The 13958-nt window shown below is 41.4% G+C and overlaps 1 long non-coding RNA gene across 1 annotated transcript; it reads right to left on the reverse strand.

Annotated features, from left to right (window-relative positions):
* Nucleotides 1-7152: 7152 nt before the first annotated feature.
* On the reverse strand, nucleotides 7153-10630 carry LOC133042536 (uncharacterized). Its single transcript, XR_009689511.1, has 3 exons — nucleotides 10587-10630; nucleotides 9755-9948; nucleotides 7153-9067 (listed from the first exon to the last, which is right to left on the reverse strand). It is a non-coding gene; the product is annotated as an uncharacterized LOC133042536 (long non-coding RNA).
* Between the last annotated feature and the right edge of the window lie 3328 nt (nucleotides 10631-13958).

Consider the following 13958-nt stretch of genomic DNA (forward strand, 5'->3'; position numbering starts at 1 on the left):
AAAGTGCTATGATAATAGATTATCCAATGAGGAGGAATGAATCCTTACTTCATATAAAACACAAAAGTCAATTCCAAGTTTATTAAAGATCTAAATGTAAAAAGTGAAACTTCAAAAATTTTAGAAGGAAATAAAAGAATATATCTACTTCTTGAATTTTGGGAAAGATTTTTTAAACAAGATATAAAATGTACAAATAATAACAAATATGTAGATAAGTTTAATTATTTTATAATTTGTAACATATACAAAGAAAACCTCCAAACATCAAAAAGTCCCAAGTCTCCAGGAAGATATTTGTAAAGAAAAGATTAGTACTGTGGCGTGGATAACTAATTTAAAATCTTCCCAAAATCAATAAGAGAAAAATGTCAATAGAAGAAAATGAATGAAAACTAATATACAAAGGAGAAGTCAATTCACAGAAGAGGAAACCTGAATGACCAATAAATATATAATACAACTATTGATTTCATTAGATTAGTAAACGGACGAATGCAAATAAATTGAAACCATTACGAAATACTATTTCACAACCATTAGCTTGATGAAGATGATGTAGGTTAACAATAAAAAGAGTTCATGAGAAGCCACTGGAACTCTCATACAAATTGAACTCAGAATAACTACTTTGAAGAGTAATTTGGCAATATCTAGTAAAATTGATTGTGTACATACCCGTTAACCCAACGATTACACATATATTTATCCTATGGGGTTTCCCAGGTGGCTCAGTGGTAAAGAATCTGCCTGTAATAGAGGAGATGTGAGTTCAGTCCCTGGGTTGGGAAGATTCCCTGGAGAAGGAAATGGCAACCCACTCTAATATTCTTGCCAGGAAAATTCTATGGACAGAGGAGCCTGGCAGTCTACAGTCCATGGAGTCACAAATAGTCAGACACGACTTAGCGATTAAACAACAACAACACTTTACATATATCCTAGAGAAAAGTTCTCTTATTTTTCTCAACTTATGAATGAGAATATTCATTGCAGGATGATTCTTAACAGCAATGTCTAATCCTAAATGTCTATAAATGAAAGTATGCTTACCTACATATTGGTATATTCATTCAATGGAATACTATACTACAGTAAAAATAAATAAACTAGAGGTAATATATCAACATGGAAAACTCTCACAAAGATTATATTGAACAAAACAAGCAAGTTTCAGAAAAATGTACACACTAGAATAGCAGTTACATAAAGTTTGCTGTTGTTTAGTCGCTAAGTAATTGTAGTTACATCTAGGGTACAAGTGAGGTTATAAACAAGAGAGTATCTCTGGAAAAGAAACATAGGCTTCAACTAAACCCACAATGTTTTATTTCTAAAACTGAGTGATGTCCCCGTAAGTATCTTTTATGTTACTCTCCATATGCTCTTTGTATGTCTGATGTTTAATTGAAAAAGTGAACAGATATTTAAGAGTCTTGCTGTGAAAGAGAACAAGAGGTGACAAACTAGAAAAAGAGCTTAACTAATGTTGAAATTAAAAGATGCTTACTCCTTGGAAGGAAAGTTATGACCAACCTAGACAGCGTATTAAAAAGCAGAGACGTTACTTTGCCAACAAAGGTCCATCTAGCCAAGGCTATGGTTTTTCCAGTGGTCATGTATGGATGTGAGAGTTGGACTGTGAAGAAAGTTGAGCACCGAAAAATTGATGCTTTTGAACTGTGGTGTTGGAGAAGAGTCTTGAGAGTCCCTTGGACTGCAAGGAGATCCAACCAGTCCATCCTAAAGGAGATCAACCCTGGGTGTTCACTGGAAGGACTGATATTGAAGCTGAAACTCCAATACTTTGGCCACCACATGCGAAGAGTTGACTCATTGGAAAAGATCCTGATGCTGGGAGGGATTGAGGGCAGCAGGAGAAGGAGATGACAGAGGATGAGATGGCTGGATGGCATCACTGACTCGATGGGCATGAGTTTGAGTAAACTCCTGGAGTTGGTGATGGACAGGGAGGGCTGGCATGCTGTGATCCATGGGGTCACAAAGAGTCGGACACGACTGAGTGACTGAACTGAACCAAACTGAATGTTAGGATGTTACCGCCTAGGTATCCTCATCCGTGGGTCTCCTTGCTCTAGCTTTTCTCTCTAGCCCATAGGGTTTGTCCTGCAACATCATAGATCAACAGTAGCAAAAAGATTCCATAGTTGAATAAGTTTGGAAAGTGCTGAGTTAAACAAAGTTCAATAGAGTTCTTTTCTGCAAAAGTTGGAGTAATTGAACTGTTTATGGGTGCCTTGAATCTCTGAGCAGGAGATAGAGTAAGCAACCTTTCTACCCCTTGAATAACCCTGGGCCCATCTCTTCATACGGTGTTGACATGCAAGAGTTTTCATGAAATGCATTTTGGGACAAAGACCCCTCAAACTTGCATCTTCCCATTGTTTGCCTCTATCCCCAGGTCTCAGTATGCGCACAAATTCCACTTCTTTTTCAATGTCCGTGTCTTTGTCATTTCATTTTCTCTTCTCCACATAGCTCTCCAAGCTTTTGTCCTCCTTTGGTGGAGGCAACATGGCATCGTGAAAGAATACTCAGTTTGAAATCCTGGTCCCAGTACTTCTTAACCGGGGGACTCTGGTTTCTGTGCCTTGGTTTCTACCTCCAAAATGCAGAGGATATAAAATCCTTTACTTCGCAGGAGAGTTGTGCATATTCATACATATAAAGTATTCTCTTGAATTTACTAAGCATTGACTATGATGTATATGAAGAAGGAAAATAATAGTTTATCTATCTTCAGAGACTAATTTTGGAGACCATATTAGTTTGCTAGGATTGCCATAACAGGGACTTAAGGGGCTTAAACAACAGAAACTTATTGTCTCAGTTCTGGAGGGAAGAAGTCTGAGATCAAACTGTCAGCAGATTGGTTCTCTCTGAAGACTGGGAAGGAGAAATCTGTTCCAAGCCTCCCTCCACACTGGTGGTGGTCTGCTAGCAGTCTTTGGCATTCCTTGGTTTCTACGGCATCTCCCCAATCTCTTTTTTCATCTTCATCTGGCTTCTCCCTGTGCAAACATCCCCAAATTCCTCCTTTTTATAAGGACACCAGTCCTATTGGATTAGGGACCCACTTTTAATTCATTATGACTTCATCTTAGCTAATTTTATCTGCAATGACCCTTTTCCCAAATGTGATCACATTCAGAGATATTGGGGGCTAGGAATTCAACATATGAATTTTCAGGAGACACAATTCAACCCTGAACAGAGACTGATTAACATAACACTTATGAAAGTGTTATCTTCTCATAAGGAGTGATAAAATTTAAGAGTCTCTGCTTGTCACAAGTTACCACATTATAAAGCACCTAGTAACCTACTTCATTGCAGCACACAGCCAGAACTTGACTTGGCACAACCTGGATCCTTTGGGGAATGATGTTAACAGAGCTTGCTCAGGGACTCTTTAAAGTGAAGGTTCTGTTTGGTTCTAAATCCATCCCCAGCTAACAGAGAAAACTCCATTCTGTTAAGAGTTACTAGATACTTGGGGTTTGTGTATAAAAGGAGATCCAGCAGTATGAAGAGAGATTAAATAATTGCATGGAGGCAGGGATTTGATGAAATTTTGCTAAATTAGTTGGGCTGTTCCATGGTTAAACGGAATAGAGGATCCAGCCTTTCTTATGTGCCAGCTTGTGCTATGCTGGCTCACCCCCAAAGACATGCGCTTTCTTAACAGAATACTTTTCAACATCATTTGCTCTAGAGACAGATTCAGAATGACATGAAGCCACCTCAAACCTGGCAAAGCTGTCATGCCAAAATGACCTTGCCGTTAAGCGGAAGCAGCCTCAAATGGTGGTATAAAAGCATGAATTCTGAAGTTCAACTGGCTGGGTTTATGTCCTGGGTGTAACTGTGAGATTTTGGGCAAGAAACTTCAGTGACCTTCACCAAATAACCATACTCACCTGAGAGGGTGGCTCTGAGGATTAAAAGCGCAAATCCATGAAACAGAACAGTGTCTGGAACGTACATAGACTGCATTCAACAAATGTTTGTTGCTGTCTCTCTCGGTGTAATGAAAGAACCTCAAGAAATCACTTTGAGATCATTTTTCCTTTTTATATTGTTAAAAGGGAAAATAATGATATCAACCAACAGGGCCACCTGTTGTGTATTAACGTCTTGTTCCTAGGACACTTAAGAATGTGAATATAATTTTGTACGGTGCTCTTTTTAATGCAAGTTGTGTCTGTGTTCCTACACAGTTATTCTAATTGGCTATATAAGATTCTGTCAAATGAATGCACCAAATTTTACCTAACAATTCTCTTATGGTTAAATATCTGAAATTTGTGTTTTTGTTACATCAGGTACTGCTGACTAATACTACTTTGTACAAACCGGTGAATTTTTTCTCATTAGGGCAAATTAGCCAGGGCAATCTCTCTTCAACCTCTACCTCAGGCTCTTTGCTTCAGTTGAACCCTCCTCCATTTCGCTCTGACCTAAATCACCTTCCTCATAATCTACTCCCCCACCTCCCTGTTTCCCAAGGTCTAGTTACAAAAGCCAAATCTCCATCACTATTTCACTATTTCTTATTTTCCCTCTGCAGAGTCCCATGCTCCCCATTCTGTTCCTTGCTGGGTCATATCACCCTGGATCTACTCATCCCTTCCTCCCCTCATCAATCTATTGAGCTCACAATCCTCTTCCAAGGACATTAAAAAGGGGGACCCCAAGGTGAGGGCCATTTGCCATATCCTGCTTTCCCCTTCTTATACTGTGAGCATTCTCAGAGTCTAAATGGGAAACAATATGATTTTTTCCTAAAGCATCCCTTCTCCTATTCCGTTCCTGTCAAACTTCTGTTTACCCTTCAAGGCTCAATTCAGTGTACTAATCCCCAGGCACAGCTCACTGATCCACACTTACTATTCCCAGCGCACTTGCTACATATCTCGGTATTCTCAACAACCAACAGCGATTGCCTGCTGTAGATAAATAAGCCAGTTAATGGGCAGATCTGTGTATGAGAACTTAGAAACTGCTTACGTTGCCTGTTTTGACATGGCTGGATAGGAGTACGATAGTTAGCAGCAGGAACCTTGGAATCGGGTAGACCTCGATTTGAATATTAAGTTTACAACCTCTTTGTAAAATTGCTCATCTCTCTACTGATCCCAGCTGCAAAATGAGACTGTTTCTGTCACCAGCTTTCTTGGATTAAATGAGTTAATAGATGCAAAGCACACAGCAGGCAGATGGTTTAAATGGCAGCTGGTAAGACTACCCCCACCCCACTGGCCAAAAAGTCAAACAGGCCAAAAGGATTGCCCCTCCCCCCACCACTGGATTTTTGTCAATGGACCCCAGGTTCTCACCTCAAGATGTAAATGGGAGCAGAATCATTAGGGGGACTGAAGGACCCATGCTTTCATGAGTTTCTGGTACTAATATTGGTGAGTATATTCTGCTCTGTTCTCTCCCTCTTTCTTGCTCACTCTTGTCAGGAATATTCACTTAACATTGAGGACTGCTAATAGCACACTGGACTCTATTCTGATCCAACTCTAGCCCATCTCCAGGTCTTTCCCACAACTGCTGTGTTGCTTGAGATCCATCTCATTTTTGTCTTTGAGTAAAGGGTTGTCTCTAGCCAGTCCCACCAGACACCAGAATTCAATGTGTAATTTGGAAGGACTGAACACACCTGCCAATGCCAGTCCCACCAGACACCAGAATTCAATGTGTAATTTGGAAGGACTGAACACACCTGCCAATGCAGGAGATCTAAGAGATGCAGGTTAGATCCCTGAATTGGGAAGATCCCCTGGAGGAGGGCATGGGCAACCCAGTCAAGTATTCTTGCCTAGAGAATCCCATGGACAGTGGGGCCTGGTGGGCTACAGTCCATAGGGTCACAAAGAGTCGAACATGGCTGAGGCAACTTAGCACACTTGCTCACACAATGTATCAAGTTATAAACAGCCATAACTCACCAGTTGTGACCAATAACTATAACTAATATAAGATCGGGCTTCCCAGGTGGTGCTAGTGGTAAAGAACCAGCCTGCCAATGCAGGAGATGTAAGAGACACAGGTTTGATCCCTGGGATGGGAAGATCCCCTGGAGGAGGGCATGGCAACCCACTCCAGTATTCTTGCCCGGAGAATCCCATGGACAGAGGAGCCTGGTGGGCTCCATAGGGTTGCAAAGAGTTGGACATGACTGAAGCAACTCGGCAGAGCCCAGTTTGAGATTACTGATTCCTAAGAAAGGATTGCCAGGTGGAACTGTTATGCGCAGAGGAGACGGAAAAACCTAGGAGAAAATGGAGATCTATTGATAGACAGCATTTCCAACACATGCCCCTGAGCACAAGAGGGAAGCAGACCGTGGGCCTCTCTTGGGAAAGGACGGGAGTGCACAGAATGGGTGGACGGGGCACAGAGCAGGAGTCGCAGCCTACTTCAGGTTTTGCCTCGGGTGCCCGAGGCCTTTCTGTGCCCAGTAATGGTCAACATTCATTTGCGAGGTTGGCGAATGGGCTGCAGGCTTTGAGGGAACCTGGAGCCACTAGGGTTGGATCACTTGCAGGCCTTGATAGTACTGTCAGTGCCTGCTAGCGCCAGGCATACTTAACACAGGCTGCCAGACCTTCCAGGAGCAGCTAAAGATGAGCTCTCTGGCCATGGGCAGGCTCTATAAACTCAAAGTTTTGCGTTTGATTAAGGTTCATAAGATACAAGATAGAGCATTAAAATGTAAAAGGCTGCTAGGAAATAAAACCAAAGCAATGCCAAAGAATTTAATCTAAATGCAGACACAAAATAAAATCCTTGCTCTGTTTACTTGGCCCAGATGCCTGAAGCATTTTGAAAGAAGCACATTTCTGCACCTGAATAATGTTAATCTTGGATTTAGAAAAAGAGTCGGTATAGAGAATTTGGAGATTGCTGAGAATCACTTCTGATTACAATTAGATAGTCTAGAAAACCAACCAAATATTTATGAGAAAACTGCAGTGTAGAAAATAATGATGATAACCTTTATGATGGTACTTTACAGTGACACAAAGCTTTTTACACAGTGGAGGATGCTCCTGGATTTCCAAATAGCATGCATACATGCAGTGTGTTATGAGGTGTCATTTTCTCCCCTAAGGTGCTTACAATCCAGTAACAAAAGAAAGACATGTACACAATGTAATATAATACAAAGTAGATGATGAGCCCTTTACAGGGCTCTATAAAGGTAATAAATTTTTATTATTAAGGAGTAGGCTACATAAAGGAAGCACAATGTTAAATGTACTTTGAACTTTTGATAGGTGGAGGTGTGAGACAGGCACTTTAGCAAAGAAAACATCACGTACTAGGGCAGGAAATGGAAAATTGCAGCATGTGTTCAAAAAATTATAGGAAAGGCAGAAAGCTTAGACTGTAGTCGACATCTGTTACATTTGCCTATTCATTATCCATTCTCTATTCTCTTCATAGTGGTAACTCTATTTCCTTTGGGGAAACCTATTTATTTTCAGTATCTACTGAGAAAGTTGACCCTACTCCTGAAGTCAGGGCAGTCAGGGCCTGTGATCATCATTCAACCAATCACTACCTCCCATCTCCTTGGATCAAGTTAATATTTCAGAGTTGGATACATGACTCAAGTTATCCAATGTCCCAAACTACATTCCAGGAATTTTATTCTCCTTTCATGAGGTCTGTAGCCGTAAGATTGATGAAACCCTGGCATTTCTAAGGATCTCGCTGGACAGTGTGCCTACCATACAGAAAGGCCAACATGTTTACACATGTTGGATCTTTTTGTGACTGAAACAATCTGCCCTTCCCCTTTTCAGATACGGGAGACAATCCATTCCCCATTTGTTCAGTTAGTTTTCTTTGCTTCCCATTTCTTGTATCCACAAGAATCATACTGCATGGCTGAGGACTGAATGGAGAGATCCATGCCATGTCATGGGACTTCATTCTCTAGTCAACAAAAGTCACGAGATGTTTTGGGAAAGAGATGGATTTTGCAATCCCATATCCAAACCAGTCTGAAGGCGATTTTACAGACAGGGAAACCAGGTAACTGACTTTCACAAAGTCAAAGCCAGTGGGAAGCATTGCTAGCTGTATGCGAGTTCCCCTTGTGAGCTGCATGGAAGGCTCATCGTCACCACTTCTGAAGCTTAATGCACACTAGCACTTTTCTCAGCACATGCACACGCATTAACTCACTGACACTCACATCAGCTCTGCAAGAAACGTCACTTAGCAACACCCATACCAGCTCTGTGAGGAGGGTCCAGCTATCATATGCCCCATTTTGCAGAACTGAGGCATATGGAAATTATGCCTCAATTTGCAAATTGAGGCAAGAGGAAATTAACAAATCCCCAATGTCCCACAATGAAACAAATGGTAAAACTAAGATCTGGGTGTTGGGAGTCCGGTCCCAGAGACTGTCCTCAAAGAAGACAACTGCTGACACCAGGAAGTCTTACAAACATCAAATTCCCTTCCCAGTGGCCCATCTTTTCCTCCCACTAGCCTGGATGTCCATATTTAGAATCACTTCTTTGACCTAGATAAGGAAGTTGGAAGTGTTATTTATAGAATGCCCATTACATTGTTTCTCCAGTGGGAGATTAGGATGTTGGCCTTTTCCCATTAAAATACTAACAGAGATTTAAAGGGGATAGGTAAGTTTCAAAGAGAAAAATGTGGAGAAATCAGGATGTCTTGGCGCTACTCCAGGAAGTGGAGAGTTTCCCTGATATCGGGAGAATGGCATCAAGTGTCTGGGTGAGGAAAGGAGGGGCACAGAGAAAGACTTTGACTTCTGACAAAACTCCCATAAATCCTTGAAAATGCAGACTGCTGTCAAAATTCCCAAAAGCACATTCTTGCAACAGTATGCTTACTTCCATAAATGGCCCTTGTCTGTGTTGTTTCAGTCAGTCCTTGGATACTATGAGATGAAGTCTGGCCTTCCAAGTACTGTCACTGTCAAATACCTTCTCTCTGCCAGACCTTCCCACAGCCCCAGATGGTCTAACTTCTCCTTCCTTGTCATTTCCTGAGGGGGTGGGAGAGAGGAAAGAGAAAAGAGACAAGAAGTATAGAATTTGTCACTACCAGCCCAGTATCACACAACCCACCCTGCAGGGCTGGTCCCAAGCAAGCCATGCATGGGTTGGTAAGTGGTTGCAGCTTGGCCCCATGCCCACACACACCTCCCTGTCTGCCCACCTTCCTCTGCTGGAAGTTCGACCTCCTTCCTCCCCACCTCAGGCTGCCAGTTTCCATAGGGGGTCTTACTGCACCCTCATCGCATTGATATACATGATTAATTATACACTGAAGTAATGCCTTCCTGTGTCATGGGGATGATCATATTAATGGAAACATTTTAGGGGAGAATTCAAAAGAAACAGCACCATGATTCTGGAATCATTTACTTATTCACTCATTTAACAAATATTTATTGGGAACCTAGAATATCCCAGGGACTATTCTTGATACTGGGATAGCTGATTCCCTTTGCTATACAGTAGAAATGAACACAACATGGTGAAGGAACTATACTCTTCCAATAAAAATCTATAAAAAAAAAGACATTCTGGATCATCAATAAAAGCAATCTAATGAATGTGTAGATAATTTTAGTCACAACAGAAGTCAACATTATAATGTACTTAGATATGAAAATGAAATAAACTAATTTATAAACAAAAAATATAAAAATATGTATTTTGAACTTAACCATTTCTCTGCATCTTCAGCACCATCACTCCGGTGTTGGTTACCTTCACCTCTCGCCTGGAACTCGATAAAACCTCCCAGTTGGCCTTCCTGCTTCCATGCTTGTCTTCTTACATTTTGTATTTTTCCTTCAAGCACCCCTTACAGGATATCATATCCACTTCGGTGCCAAATCCTCAAAAGCTTCCTATCACCCTAAAATATAATACAAAATTCTCATCCAGCTCACAGCTCCTTTTCCAACTGCATTCCCAGTGACTCTTCTGCTTAGTCACTCTGCTCCTGCCACATGGGTCTTCCGACCCTCAACAATGATTCTGCCTCCCTGCTTTTCTTCTGCCTAACATGCTGTCCAAGATATACTTTGCAATTAGAACCTTAACTCTTATTGTTGCTGCCTAGTGGGAGGCTTGCCTGTGGCACCCCTCTGATTTCAGCCATGGCTGTGACAGACAGTTCCCAGGAGCCCACCCTTACCTGGGTCTGTGTCTCCAGCCCCAGAGAACCCTGTTGGCCTGTGGGCAGGCACACGGGGAACATAGGCTGAGGGCATCACTATCCCCGGGTAATCCTCAACTAGCCATATAAATAATCCAGCCTCCTGTCTTTCAGGAGGAAAATTCTAGAAGACATTCCATATACTTCTCAGGGGTGCAGCCTACATCAGTCACCTTGAACACACCCCCTCATGTGAATTTCTCCTCTCCCCAGGCACCCCCTGCTCTCCTAATCCTGCCTCCTGGGATTACCTCCCAAGTAAACCAACTTCACTCAGTCTCCTGTTTCCGTTTCTGCTTTGGAGGAACTCAAACTAAGATAGAAGATTTACCCACTCTAACTATTCCTCACTTGCACCAAGCTCCGCTCCTCAGCAGCCACAGAGGGAAAAAAAAAAAAAAAAACCTCACCTCATTTACTGGTTTCTAATTTTCTTCCAACAATCTATGATCTTTACAACCAGAGAAAGAACTTTTCTTCAACTCCTTCAAAACATCACCCATCCCCACTTCAAAGGTCAATATCTACAACCTGACTTGAAGAATTCAACTGAAAACCATTGCAAAAATAATAATAACAATCAGGGGCTGCTTCCAGTTAAGAGGGTAAGGGATACTATAAAGAAGACATAGTCTCAAAATACATAAATAACTTCATAAAGGACCTGAATGGACACAAGTACTGAGTTTATAAATGGTAAAAGGACAGGCATATAGTTAACTGATAATTCGGCCAAGAGATAATATGCTTAAATGAGTCTTGGCAAGAATCACTTAAAGTGCTTTGGCTGGTAGGTACTGAGTGTTCTTTATTAGAAATGACTATAGATTAAAGAGATATGAGACAAGTGAGTAATACAAAGCAGAAGAAATCCTTAAATCAAAATTGACATTTTAATAGCTATGCTTTAAGTAAATCTCCCCTCTGAAGTCTTCTAATGTTTAACAGCTGCAAGTAAATATGACACCAGGTGAAGCTAATCAAAAAGTTTAATAATGCAGGAAACAAAAGAGCAGAAAGGAAACTGAAACAACCCATTTTCAGTACCTCCAGGATTTCAGCTTCTCTCCTTCTGTCCTCTTACCCACCCAGCAGCCTCCTAGCTAAGAATTACTGAGCAAGCCAGAGTGCATTCAAATCTTAGCTCTTGTCATATTCCATCTCTCTGTGCTTGGTGAGTAATTTAACCTTCTAAGCCTCAGTGTTCATGTCTGTAAAATGGGATTAAATCACCTGATAGGGTTGTTCCAAGAATTAATTGAGGTAATATATATAAAGGCAGAGTAAGTACTTAATAAAATCTCAGTTATTGCTATTATTACTATTTTGCTAAAGAAAAAGAAGAAAACTAGAGGAAAGGCAATAGAGAAGAAAACACAGGTGGACAGAGAAAAGAATAGAAAGGAACGGTGCCTGGAGACAACTCAATTTGCCATCCAAATAGGACCAACATTCAGGCAGTGTGTTCAGGCAGGCTGACCAACTGGCCTTGGGTTTAGATCAGTCAGTACCAATGCCCCAACTAGTCTAAAAATTTTGAATATCATCCCTGCCTTGGCTTGTGCATTATTCAACCACAAAGAATCTTTGAAATTTCAAATCTTTAAAATTCTTTAAGAAATCAATACTGCAACACATATTAAAGACTGGGAAATTGTTAATACTTTATCCCACTCCTGGGAATTTATTCAAATACAGGAGAATAAGCTCTAGACCCACTGATATTTATGGAGATTTTATTGATGAAGACAAAACATCACAGGCAATGTCAAAGTCCATCAATGAAGGAATAGTTAAATACATTGTTGTTCTTTATTTCAATGGAAATTATGCACTATTAAAATTATAGTTATGAAAAACAGAAACCCATAGAAACGTGAAGTGCTTATAGTATAAAATGCAGCCCAAAAAGGTAGCATAGAAAACTGTGAATACATTCTGATATAATCTGCAAATTATATAAGGATAGAAACAACAGAATATGCAAGAATAACTGTGGAATGACTAATTTTCTTTCTTCTTGCAAAAGTGTTTAGTACATTTGTTATAATATTTTAGCAATTAAAAGGAACTGGGGTGGAGAGAGAAGTGGTTTTCCCTTCCCCAAACCCTACATTCAGAGGTGAGGAATAATATATGTAAAGTACAAGCTGGCATTCTCTTTCTCCTAGAAACATCATTAGCCCCTCTGAGGGCTTTTGGGCAGATTAGGAAAGCAGGGACTTCCCTGGTGGTCCTGTGGTTAAAATTACCTGCTGACAATGAAGGGGATGCAGGTTTGACTCCTGGTTGGGAAACTAAGATCCCAATGCCTTGCAGCAGAAAGATTAAAAAAAAAAATTTTTTTTTTAATTAGGAAAAGCTGCCCCTGTGGAAGAATATCCTCCTTCAGTGCAGACATTTCTTTTGTATCGAGCTCTTTCAGAGCCTTACCATCCTCCAATGGAGGGTGGTGAAATGGGATTCTTCCAGAAATATGTTGGCTGGATTGCCAAAGGGGAAACTTCTGTAGACCCAAAGATTAATTCTTTTAGGACGTATGCAGATGAGAATTAGAAAAACAGCAGCTGAATAAACAAATATGTGTGGTATAAAACCTGAATTATATGGTCTACTAAAAATGAGATCTCTCTCCTCTAAACCTCAGCAAGTGCTGTATTATCTAAGCATTTATCTTCTTCCTACTGAAGGTTATATTTAGACTGAACCAAGAAAGATATTGCACCCAAGATCCCAGAAAAAACCTTGAGATGTGAGTCCCAGATGTAGAAGAAAGTATATTTGCCAAACCATGCTGTCTGCACCTTTTCCAGAGGCAGGACTGTTCCAGGCCTCAGATGACCAGGGAAGACAACTTTCTGTGGTGCTTGAGAGGCACCAGATTCCAAAACCCTGGGTGCTTCACAGTTAAGGTTCTCATTAGCGCCCTTCATTGCCCCTGGCATCAATGGGGCATAATATGGACCACGGGGCTCCTCCCAAAATAGGTTGGGTCTTCCCAAGGACACTGCAAATGTATAAAAATGTCCAGGAGAACATAAAATGTTTTCTGTTAAAGGGAGCTTTTACTTTCCACTCCCAGCAATCAATGACTGGGTTTTTGGAACTATCCTCCAAAAATATTTGACACTGCAGTGTACTGAAGAGAAATGAGCATGGGTTCTTGATCCTCTGGGCGAAGAATAAGTTGAGAAAGCTCTTCCTCCCTACCTTGGTTTCTATACACCTCATCAGACTTCAGTAGAGAGTTTGCCTTGACACAGGAGGGAAACCACTTTCACCGAAGGTTTGAATGAACGTGGTTTGGGACTGAGGAAAAGAGCTATGTGATGGCCTTGGGCTCAGCACAGGTGCCCGCATCTCAGATATTCTTTTTACAGCCTCCTGCTCAGGTGTACAAAGGCAATGACCTCTGCTGAAACTGAAGGTGCGATTTCTCTTGGGTGACTGGGAGTTCAAGCCTGACAAAGCGCCATGAGTCCCAGGGCAAGGTGGTACGGCCCTGGGGAGTGGCTGCCTTCACCACGGAGCAGGATACTGAAATTTAGCAATTCAAGATCCTGCGGACTTCGCTTTGTAGTTCCTGCTGGCGCCGAACTCACAGAGAGAGCCTTCTTGCCTGGATGGTCCAGCCAAACCTGCCCACTGCCCCAACCACTGGACAAAGGTGATGACGCCCAAAGCCAGATGATGGGCTGCTTTCCAGC

This window comes from Dama dama, chromosome 3, assembly GCF_033118175.1.
Source record: "Dama dama isolate Ldn47 chromosome 3, ASM3311817v1, whole genome shotgun sequence".
In the NCBI taxonomy this organism is placed as follows: Eukaryota; Metazoa; Chordata; class Mammalia; order Artiodactyla; family Cervidae; genus Dama; species Dama dama.